Here is a 12,545-nt window from a genome sequence, read left to right on the forward strand (position 1 = left end):
ATCCTGGCAGGTTGTAAAAACACAGGACCCCCCCCCCCCCCCCCCCCCCCCCCAATACATTAACATAACAATTGGGAGTTGATGCAGAGCTCTTATCAGTGCAGCCGTCTTGATGGCTTATATTAGTGCTAATTATCTATTTAAACTGAACAATGACGCCAAAAAGAGCCATAATCTACGCGGTAAAACGGTGAAGAAATGTTATAATTTGAGTCAACGTGGACATATCTTCTAAAAGCTCTATTTGTTACATTCAGAGCCCAATCTCTACAAGATGGTGCCTTCCACAGGTCTACACACCTCCTCCCCCCCCCAGCAGCGTCTGATGCAGACAGGTGGACGGCGCGTGCGGTGGCAGAACGCTTCTGGAGGGGGTGGGTGGCCGATATTGATTCAATGTCTGCTGTACTTGGGGAGAAAAGGGGCCAACGGCGCTTTTCTTCCAAGGCCAGCTCTAGACCAATCTCATCACACGTTCTCTCGGGGGACTCCTTTACCTTCTCCCCCTTTTCTTCTCCTCCCACATTGAGTTGCATTTGTCCTCCCGTTCGTTTTATTCCGTTAAAAGCAACAGGGGGAAAAAAAGGCAAAAAAAAAACCCAAACAAAACAAAAACAAGGTCGACAAAGGTTGTCCTCTGAGCAGTCAACAGGGGTAGGAGGAGGGGGCACAGATAGCTCTCCAGAAGACAGGCCTGAGAGCCCAGATGTCCCACAATGCCGCTGATAAGAAAGTGGGCCATATAACCTTTGGAGGGCGCGTGACAGGAATGAGAGGACGGACGGCGCCGAGGACGGGGAGAGGAAGATGCGGCTCTTACAGGATAACGGCAAAGTTGGTGGAAGGAGAGAGCGCGAAGGAGGGAGGCAGCGATGGGAGAGAAGATGTTTGGGACGGAGGATCCGAGGGATGGACGTGTCGGAACGCCGTCGGAACTTTTGCTGGTGTTTGCTAATTGGAAGTTTATCAGTTGAACCATTAAGCTTTAGTGGGGCAGGATATGTGTTTAGATTCCGCCCTCCCCTCCTGGCTCCGTGGTTCTCGAGGTAACACACACCATCTTTATTCAGGGATCCGGTCGCCACCGACGCTCCGCTCAACAGCTCCCGTTCTTGATGCGCGCTAACTCCCATCATCACGAGTCGCTCCAGTGTGGGAATAATTGACCCCGAACAATTATTAGAGGGAGCGCTCTCATTTTTCATCCCCCCCGGCTCCCCGCGGCCGCCACGAACCAACTTGCAGTGGTGCATCAGAATCCTGCCAAAGACGCCTCACAAATGAAGTTCTCTCCATCTCGGGAGACTCTGTCGCCATTTGTTTTCATTATTTTGACAAGGCTTTTTAAGGAGCTCTCCCCTCCAGCCTCCCCGACGCGGCTCCGCTGCCTTTCACACCCCTCCCACCACCGCCATTTATTTGGAGCTCATCCCGGGCGAGGTGCAGCGATGTGTTTCAGTCACAGCTCCCTGCCTCAGAAGATGTGCAGCAGGGTGGGAGGGGATGAAGAGAGGCACTTCCTCACCAAGATAAATAGACACCTCCCGTCTCTTCTTTACATCTATTTGCAGCGAGGCAGGAGGGGTTCTGACTCGGTCCAGCTCTGTTTTGGGGCCTTTTTACACCTGACTGCACCACAACAAGATCTTCTGGAAGCCTCAAACGTGTGGAAAGGACGTTTTCCCTCTTTCCTTTTTCCTCCACACTCATTATTTACTTTTCAGGAAACGTCTCCATCCTGCAGGAGGTCGTGTCATTATGCAGGGAAATGGAGAATATGTTAATCACCCTCGCCATGAATATTCAACACAGCTCGCATGATTCAATAGAACCATGAACTTATTTGTACTGTAATCAATGCCGAATTTACATTTTCTCCTCGCGTGCGTGCAAACCCTGAGAAAGAGTGGAAAATATAAGCACTTGAATGGGTAAATGAAACAAAGCAGCGCCCTGTTGCACATTCCCAGACATGTAGGTGCTCCAGCCAACATTTGCTTGTGAGTCCCTAAAGTGAGGTACCAAAATGCCTTAAACAGACTGATTTGTATATTCCTGGAACAAAGACCTCCAACATCAACACTCCATGCAGGATAAACAAGTTCTCCCACTCTCATCTGATTTCACCTCCACAGTGTAATGCCTCCTGCTTCAAAGCTGGCCTTGATTTGCCTTCGGGTTGCTTCACGACCGCACTAACACAGCCGTGCATGAAGGTTTCACAAAGAAAACGGGCTGTTGGGCTCTTTCAGCGCCACATTCAGGAGCCACATGAAGCATTCTGGGGTTGGGACAGGGCAGCGACCCTTCTGAGGACGGAAACTGGGAAGATGAGGGGGGCAGGTGAGAGCAGGTCCGTACGGGACAACACACAGATTGACATCACAAAGTTGTTGTTTTTTCCTTCTTCACCGGCACGTGCGTGCCAGATGTTTCGGGCATGTTTTAATTGTCTCTGTTTAATTGTCTGTGTTTAGACAGAGTGTTAACTCCACTGAGACCAATCAGAGGATGGATGGATATTTACACTGATATTCCCCCGGATTATATGGACCTTATTCTGGTGTGCACCTGGTACCTTAATGTTGCTGTGTTTAAACTAAACTATCACATCCCTTAATTTAACAATGGCATCCCAAAACTCTACAAAGAAGAATATGGTGCAGAATATATGGAGTTAGTTGGGATTTCTACCTGAACATTTATTCTACTTATAAATGATCTCTTTTTACAGTGTTATTGGCTGTTGGACATTATTAAATATGCGAGCATCTGCTTACTTCCAGTCCACATTAATCTGTAACCTGTTTGTGAATTGCTGTGCTTAACAAAAATGGAAGCTTTTAAAAAAAGCTGTAAAATACTGGAGAAGCAGAACTGCTTCCTTAAGCGTCTTTAGACATCAGGCTCTGGCTTCACTGGTTTAGAAACGAACTTTAAACAACAATAGTTAAATTACCAGAGTGGAAATGAGATTTTTGTAGGAAAACCAACAGTTGTCAGCAGCCATCCTCATTAGTGGGATGACCTGTAAATCATTTGTACATTTTGGTCGTAAACTGTGTTCAAAGGTATGATGCTGGTGTTTCTGTGGTCTGTCATTTAGGAGTAATTGCTCAAAACAGGTTGAATTATATGACACAATTGAACAAATGAAAGAAAATAGGTCCTATTTAGCTCAAGGATATCTGAGATGTGCTCAGGAATCTACAAGAAAGGAAATTCTTGTGTTTAAAATGCGTTTTCCAACTGTGTCTTTGAACATGATGGCTTCAAATGTTTATACAGTACTGGTCATGCTGCCGTTTTCCCAGTTTCTAGTGTTGGGAATGAGGGGGTCTATCATCTTTGAGTGTGTGTTCTCTTTTCCATTTTATTACCTGTGAGCACCATTTCCCCCCTTTTCAACCACAGTTTATTCACCAAACCGCCTTCTTGTCCCGACGGTTCCCACTCACAGATATTAGCCAGGGTCAGCGTTCGCCACTACCTGTCGCAGTCCAGGAAGTCTCATTAGAAGTCATTTAAAAAGCCTGTAATTGTCTGAAAATGAACATTGTGACGCAGAAGGAAAAAAACATGGAGATGACATGGAAAAAGGCTGAAGAATGAGGGTGAGCCAGGGGTAGTTTAGCAGCGGGCCTCCCGCGCTCGGCAATGATAGCCAGTGAAGCAGAAAAGTGAATTACCCTTCTACTCCGGCACTTCTTAATTTAATATCTCCGATGAGTGGCTTTGGCTCTGGATCGGGCCAGAGTGCGCACATTCGTGCTGTGTCACAAAACATTAGACACTGTCGCTGTTATTCATTTCTGTATGGTAATTGTGACACACCTCTTAGTCGGGGCACCGGGGGACATCTGTCTGCAGACTTTCTATTTTGGGTGTTTTATTGGAGGAATCATCATCCACTGATGTATATTTAGGCCTTTATTTTTTTTTTTTAGAGCAACCGCAGAGGAATATGTAGCGGCTGATTGAATAAAGGGCATGAATATTTCCATTTCTAATCTGTTTTGTCTTCATTTTCATTTCCCCAGGAAGGAACTTATACTCCGGGGTCATAAACAATATAAGAGCTGATGAAAGGAAGTGGATTTGAACTTTACTCACCGCGCCGACGGGCGCACCGCCGCCGTTTGGAGGCGTCTGACCGTAGAACCAGCGGATCTCAGCATCCACCATCAAACCCATCGGCCGCCACCATCAAACCCATTTTTACAGTTTCACTTATAAAGATGGCGTTGAGCTCGCGGACGGAGGTTGGTGCCGATGTCGGCGGGTGCTGAGTGCTGCTGGATCTGCAGGACTTCCCATAACCCGACTCCACATAGCAATTGGCAGGCAAACAGCTGCTTGGTCTAAGCGGGCTGCATATCAATGGCTGTAATTAATTGGATTAATGGAGAGGGTTCTGGGATTTGGGGAGAGGCTGGAGGAAGCATTTCAGCGGAAACAGAATTGCTGTCCCCGAGGGCGGGTGGGGGGGGATCATGAGGGAGCTGGGAGGGGGCACACAACTGAATATGGATGAGGAAAAATTGAGTTAAAACAGAGGAGACCGTGGCATTCATTAGACCGCCCACCTTCTGAAGTAGCTGCTTAATATGCACGCTATTACTATGCAAATCAGTGATAATGAAACTCTGAGGATTTTTTTTTAATCAGAGGGAGAACAAGCAGATGTTGGGGGGGGGGGGGCTTGGAAAGAAGTGCCGCGAGTAGTTTAGTCTTCATACGCGGGTGCCCGTGCGACTAGGTGGGAGTGCAGACAAGCCAGAGCGACTGTAAAGGGTTGGAAGAGGAGCAAAATCCTGCAAACACTTCTTTCAAGCAGTTATTACCGACATGCGCCGAGGGAGAACACAGGTTACACACAAATGAGCTGCTATCGGGGGGGGGGAGGGCTCACTCAAACTGTTTAATCTTCTCTGCAGGAGTTGCATTAAGAAATCAAAATTAAGAGCAGGTTATTTATGGCAGAGATTTAGGCGGCTCCCCTGGGGAGAGATAAAGGCTGATCCACTCGTACCCCAAACTATCAGGTCCCAGCGGCGCCTCGCTCCCACTCAACATACATCAGCTGTGCTGGAAGCTCTGAGCGTCTATGAGCATCTATGAGCGTCTATGAGCATCTATGAGCGTCTATGAGCGTCTATGAGCATCTATGAGCATCTATGAGCATCTATGAGCATCTGCCACAATTAAGGTGTGTGTTTGAGGTGTCACACGTGTGTCCCAGAACCACTGTATGCTCTCTTAAAGACTTCCCATGATGCTCTTCCACCAGCCGCACTTGTGCCTCCTTGAATGGATGGATGGATGGATGGATGGATGGATGGATGGATGGATGATGGATGGATGGATGGATGGATGGATGGATGGATGGATGGATGGGGCCATCAGCCATCAGCAGCTGTAGCCACCCTTCAGCGCTGAGTGGGAGCCAGATGTTGGCGCTTTATCCTGTTTCACGACTTAACGTTGCCTTTTATATATCCAGCTGTGCAGTGATGTATGATGTCATATATGATGTCACATAGAAGAATCGAGCACGTGATGTTCCAGGGTCTCAGGCCAATTCAACCTCGTTTAACCCCGCTCTCATCCCGTCTCACGTCTGGTCGGAACAATCCCAATAACTGACAAAGGTAGTGGTGGCGGTCCACATCTGTGGGGATCTCCATCATTTTGGGCCTCTCATTGTTCTACTCGCCGCCTCTTTGATAGCAATTACAAATCTGCTAACGTGGAGCTTCGAGTGCTGATTGAGACAAATCAAACCAGAGACCATGCGTGATTTTTATCTGGTAGAAATCAATACCAGAGCGGAGAAGGTGCTGCGTTCTCCTGGCTGGACTCTTTCAGCAGGTCACATGTGGAGGCACGAGACCAAGGAAGGAAGGAAGGAAGGACAAAGAGAGAGTAAACAAATTAGCGCGTCAGCCCTGAGCCTCAATAGATGTTGTTATTAGTTGAGGAATGTCAAGCGGCTGCTCGCTGGTAGGCCATATAGAATATTAGAGGAGTGAATCTCCGTCCTGGTTGACTCCCCGTGGCACAGTAATCACAACAAGCTAATGGCTCCCCATACATCAGCTGTGCTCCAGTCCTCTATCCTGCAGCCAGCCTGGAATTTGATCTCAGCCTTGATAATGAGAACGGTGATGATGATGAGGCCGCTGACTGATGAGGATGATGGTGTCCCTTGTTAGTGCCTCTCCTGCCTAATTAGAGCTGCTTATTAGGAGGCTGGATGGGAGCTGCTGTTGCTGGATGAGGCTCCAACAGGTCCGGAATCAGCCCTGCCTCTCTGCTCCGGTGGAGCCTCTCTGGGGCGGAGCCAGCGGCCCGTGGGGACTGGAGGCTGACACCTCCCTCCATCATCCCTCCCTCCACCCATCCACCATCCATCCATCCATCCATCCCTCCCTCCTCCATCCACCCATCATTCATCCATCCATCCATGCATCCATCCATCCATCCATCCATCATGTATCCATCCACCCATCATTCATCCACCCATCATTCATCCATCCCTCCATCCATCCATCCATCCATCCATCCAGCATCCATCCATCCATCCACCCATCATCCCTCCATCCAGCATCCCTCCATCATCCCTCCCTCCACCCATCCATCCATCCATCCATCCATCCATCCCTCCCTCCCTCCATCCACCCATCATTCATCCATCCATCCATCCATCCATCCACCATCCATCCATCATGTATCCATCCATCCATCATTCATCCACCCATCATTCATCCATCCCTCCATCCATCCATCCATCCATCCATCCATCCATCCATCCATCCATCCATCCATCCATCCATCCATCCATCATCCATCCATCCATCCATCCATGCATTATCACTCCTTCTAAGTTGGATAAATGGATGAATAAATCTCAAAAATCTGCTTCCACAAGGACACATTGAAGACATGATCAGTTGATCAGAACTCCAATCCAATATTATTTATTGTTATTCATCTAACTTCTATTCCAATCAAATCTCTGTCAGACCCCTGAACAACCAACTGTGCCCTTTACTGGGAAGAAACCTTGAACGGGACCCTGCACATCAATAGGTGGGAGTAAACAGGCTCAGACATACATAGAGTTGTTATCCTGAAGATGATAACCAGAACCTGAGCTGCCAATCAGCAGGTATGTCTGTTATTATGGGATTGGCGAGAGAGAGAGAGAGAGAGAGAGAGAGAGAGAGAGAGAGAGAGAGAGAGAGAGAGAGAGAGAGAGACATAAAGAAAAGCACAAGCCACCACCACAGCTCTGTAATAAACCTTGCATCTTAAATATTTACCAGACACAAAGAAATTGAGACTTCAATAGCATTAAAGAGATGAATAACTATAATAGAAATAAACATCAATAAAATACCTGCCTGGAAGTTTCTCCACTTTCTATTTTTCCCTGACTGACAGTGTGAGGAAAAAGGATTGGTCCAAATGTTAAACCCTGTGGAACTCCATGGCTAACCCTCCCACAGACCCAGCCATTCATATTCATACTGAAGACATCACACCCATGAAGGAACACAAATGGAATCATATAGCAGACAAGCGTGTGCTAAACTAACCAAAATATGTCTAGGCTTTCTCTCCATCAGCCTCTGCCGGGATGGCTTTCCAACATTCCAGAAGGAATTCCCAGAGGTGCCGAACTGGCTTTTTTGCCTTCACTTTGTGGTCCAACTCATCCCAAACCATCTCAATTGGGTTTAGGTCAGATGATGTGGAGGCCAGGACATCTGACGCACATCACTCCTCGCTGGTCTGATAGCTCTTCCACAGCCTAGAGGAGAATTTGGTGCTGGTCCAACTATGGGATGGCGAGTGGCTGAAGAGTGGAGAGTGCTGTGGCACGTTGTTGGTGAGGTGTGACCCCAATTTTGGGACTTCGTCACCAAGCGTGTCACTGGCACAGCACCACCACACCTCCTCCTTCATGCTTGACAGGAGGAGTAGAAACCATCCACGCATCTTTTCTGTGTGCGGCATGTTGGACAAAACCCAAAATAACCTTCTTGACCAAGACGATCCTGGTTTACTTGTTCCTCAACAGTGGTCCTCATCGCAGAACAGACCTCATGAACGCCAATAAAGAGGAACCTGTCTGAGAGGTGATCTTCTCCAACCACATTTCAATGTTCAATCAGCTCCTGCAATTAAGAACTCATTACTGTTTGTATGAGCTCATAACCTTCCAGGAATTAGGACCTATATGGCCTTTAAAGTAGCCATGGGATCATGGGATCTCCACATCCTCTTTACCTCCGTTATCAGAAACTGTCTTTCTTTTAAACCAAGTTTGAACGTTGCCCAATGGCACAAGTGTAATAAAAGACCAGAGTATGCTAATAGGTAATAAAGGCGATTTTATTTTTCCACTGACGAGAGGCTCGAGTTTATCTTTTATCTTTCCTTCTCATCGTTTAACCTTTTACCTAAAACTCAAATGATGTCCACTTGTTCTTAATGGAGGTGCAGATAAAAAGCTGGTCAGCTCATCTCCAGGAGAAGAGCAGGAGTCAGCGATATTCTTATTACGCTCGGAGAACGAAGCATTCAGCTCCGACGCCGATAACGAGGGCTTTGACTGCGTCTCGTGACAGTGAGACGAGCACAAGCGGCCAAGCCATCCTCTATATTCAAACTGTGAAGGTCAGAGAGGATAAATGCTGCTGCGCTCCATTGGCCCACAGGGATTTCTCCCTGAGCCTGTATGTGAGGAAAGTGTGTGTCAGGTACTTGAAGGAACATATAAAATCATCACACTGCACAGTGCCCAGATATTATACGGAGCCGCTCTTGCTCACATTTTCCTCCATCACCAGCTCCAACACTCACAAGCCAACGGCCATGGAAAATAATGCATTTCAGTGGAGTTCTCAGTGGCATTAAGCCAAACCAAATACCATTTCGACTGTACGCTGCTTCCTGCATCCTCTGCCACCGAGGTCACGGCAGAGGATGATTCCAAGCGAAGCAGCACTTCGCCTGGAAAATGCTTCATAGTAGCAGCAGTAGTGGTAGTGGTGGTGGTGGTGGTGGTGGTAGTTAGTACTTGTAATATTATGTCATATTGCATGACAAAAGTAACAAGAGCTATAACAGTAATAAGCTAAAAGTTAACGAAACTCCCGGTATCACTTGTGTTCGTCCAACAAGAGAACCAGACAAAATGCCGAGATAGCAGGATACAGCGTTTTCCCCTGTGGAGCATCCAAACGTTAGCGACTCTGTAATTCAATCCTAATATCAGTCAGGCGAACGTGAGGCTGAGTTGCTGTTTTCCTGCAACAGATGCGATTTAAAGAATCCACATTTCCCTCTCAGATCAAAGGCACAGTGATTCCGACTCATTGGTGTCGTGATGGTGGAATTCGTTATTCCCATGTATTCCAGACTGTGCTGCTTCTTTATGCTCTTCATATTTATCAATATGGGTAAACAGATGCTGCTATTTGTCTCCTGCGTTAAACCCGATTTTGCAGTTATTCCTGCAGGTTCGGGGCATTTTCATGGTGTTGTCAGGAACATGAAATCTCTTTGGACGTGTCTTGGTCCTCTTTGTTTGCGTCTGGTCTTGGCGTGACGGGGCCGGAAGGACCGGTCGGAGCGGAGCGGGCTGATGTTGGCTGGCCGCTGGGCACGTGGTCCAGTCGCATCCCATTGCCATCACACAGCGGCTTTGGCCCGATTCTGACAGGCGCTCTTGTTCAGTCTCGTGCCTGGTTCCCATCCCCCCTCTTCCCTCGGTAACGCCACCTCCTCGACCGCCTCGGCGCGGCGATATGTGGATGTGCGTTCTGGTAATTCTTTGGAACTAATTTGCTGCTCATTTTAAAACATTCCAACCAATTATTGTAGCTGTAATACCCAAATGACTCTGAACGGTTACACACAAAGCTACAGACTGTGAGCATTATCCTGAGTGATATGCAGGTGCTTCACAGCTCCAATTTCACACCAGCCAAAAACTATTTACATCCACTCAAGCTTGTTTTCCTCTCCGCATGGAGGAAGCGTGGACCTCCTCGATATCTATTCTGCTTCAATTAGCAACAGATGCCTCCTTGCTGAGCGCTAACCCTAATTGTACGTGATGAGCAAAGCTAATCGCCTGGTGCCGCCTGACCTTCCTTCAGCCGGGAGCAAAAACTTTTCCAGCTTTGTTGAAACCCATCCGAGCCCGGCCGCGCCGTGCCGCCCAGTATTGGATAGAATGTTTAAACTGACACTGAGCAGTTCTATCAAAAAAAAAAGGAGAGAGCTGTGACCACCGTTAGCGAGAAGAGCTTGTTTGTTTTAGCGTTGGAAGGAAGCAAAATGGGGACTTCTGGTGCAGATGTGGCACCTCAGGCCAGATAGTGTGCCGCCGCCTCCGATACTCCTTCACACAGCAGGAAGCTTGGAGCGAGACGCTGCTGCCGCTTCTGCTGCGATTGGCTCATTTTTATGGTTTTTTTCTGCTTGCAAAAAGAAATTGCTGCAAGATATTGACACCGCTAATGTGCTGGTGTTAGTTTAGGACCTTCAATATTCAGGCTGAACACCGTTGCCTGGGGTGCTGTTAAGTAATAATTAAAACGGTTCCGTTGAGAATGACCCCAGCCCAGCTGCCTTCGGGCTAGAGGCGGAGAACATCCTGGACAAGTGGACAGCTGATGGCAGGGCTAACATATAGAGCTCTGCATTCACAGAAACATCAAAATGCATCTTTTTGGATCCTTGAAGCCCGAGTAGCTGGACAGAACCCACACAGACGGGCCAGGATCCAAAGGAGATTCAAACCAAAGACCTTCCTGCTGTGAATTGACTATCATAACTTTTCTTTTTTCCTGTTGGCTTGAATATTTAAATTTAAAGTTGCAGAAAAGTAAAACACTCTTGTGAATTTCAGGTACCTGTGCTGGAATAAGCGCATGCGGCTTCATCAGTGTTAAAGATATTAAAGGGTGCGTCCAAAATGTGATCTTGTGAGGCCATTTTCACTAAAAACGTTGCCTCTTTAAAACTGCAACTTTGGGCTGAAGCGGAGCAAAAATAGCGCCATCAGGCCCGAGTAAAAGCCTGGGATTCTTCTTACTGCATCCTTTTTTATTTACCAAAGACAATGACTTGCAGATGATTTTGTCCCCCTCAAAAATGTGCAAGCTAGCAAGCAGCTAAACAAGCATAAATCATGTTAATTAGCATTGCAGCTGCGGTGCCGTCCTGTTGATGCTTCAGTGGCTTCGGTGAGATAAGAAATCCTCCTGCCACGGTGTAAATACAAACAGCAGACCAAGACCGAACAGCAAAGACCAATTAGTGTTTTGCGTAGATAATTTAGGCTGAGATTAATTATACACTTGAGGATCTGAAAATAAACACTCGGTTCCAACCTATCTTAATCAAAGATGCAAAAGAAGCAAAATAAATCCTTTTTAAAAACCTAGATTAGTTTTCCTGAACCATAAAGTTAACTGAGAAATGCCCAAACAGTAAAAAACGGGAATCTCAACGTCTGTTTTTAGCGTCGTCTGGAAGAAAAAGGAAGGGATCTTTAACACTATACTTCTTATATAAACTTTGCATATTTCGGTCACTTCCTGAACTTCTACCGATATCAGACACTTTGCGTTTGCATCCAGCTGTTTACGAACAACTCCAGCAGAAGCTGAAGGAGTCAGAGCTGGAAAAAATAGCATTTTTGAAGGATTTCTGCATGAACGACATCTTCACAAATGCTGCTACAGCAGGATCTCCAGCTAGCTAGTCAAGCTTCCATGATGGTTTTCTTTATGCGTGCACGTTGGCCGCGCTGTAACCCGTCCCAATAAGGACGGTGTCTCCGAGCCGAGACTTCTCCACGCGTTGCTGTTGCAGTAAAACCTTTAAAGCCTGTTAATTCGGGCTGTTGGAATCACTTGCTGTGACATCAAAGCCTGACAATAAACCATAGCTGCAAGATGATTTCTGGTCAAAGCGGCGCCAAATACCAAAGTCTGTTTATCAGTGAGGCCGTTGCCAAAAACCACAGAAACTCGAATCTTGACGAAAAATATGGATTTCATTTATTCTTTTAAAAGAGTACCACCCACGTGACATCATGTTTTCCCTCAACAACTGCGTCTTTTAGGACTTTTCTTGGACGTCGCACTAAGACTGGTGAAGCAATTCGGGATTAGCTCCTAATGGCCGCAGTCCCAGTTGTGGTGATTGAGTCACAATTAAGTCATAATGATTTAAAAAAATAAAAATAAAGTTTGCAAGAAGAAACTGAGATAAAGAGTCGATCATCTGCTGCTTCTGGTGGGTGTTCTCAGCTGTGGAGAGGCTTGTGTCGGCACCAGGTCCACCGCTGTCCGCCACACCGACCACGGCCGGTCAGGTGGCCACTGCAGCCGTTAGCATAACGCCGTGTGCTCGGAGGAGATTTCAGTGCTTACAAAAAGGCAGCGATGGGAGCGAAACGGTTCTGGGAATTCTACCCTGGGAAACTCACGAGGAACTCTCGCTTGTTGAAGGTCGTTAAA

At 47.1% G+C, this 12,545-nt stretch overlaps 1 protein-coding gene across 1 annotated transcript in view; it reads left to right on the forward strand.

Moving 5' to 3' along the window:
* Positions 1–10,206, forward strand: part of tgoln2 (trans-golgi network protein 2) — a 78,279-nt gene extending 68,073 nt beyond the window's left edge. Inside the window, exon 6 of the transcript XR_008950448.1 lies at positions 10,195–10,206. The gene's annotated coding sequence lies outside the window, so the exon portion shown is untranslated. The remainder of the gene's footprint in view (positions 1–10,194) is intronic.
* Positions 10,207–12,545: the final 2,339 nt, after the last annotated feature.

This window comes from Takifugu flavidus, chromosome 5 (genome assembly GCF_003711565.1).
Source record: "Takifugu flavidus isolate HTHZ2018 chromosome 5, ASM371156v2, whole genome shotgun sequence".
Lineage (NCBI taxonomy): Eukaryota > Metazoa > Chordata > Actinopteri > Tetraodontiformes > Tetraodontidae > Takifugu > Takifugu flavidus.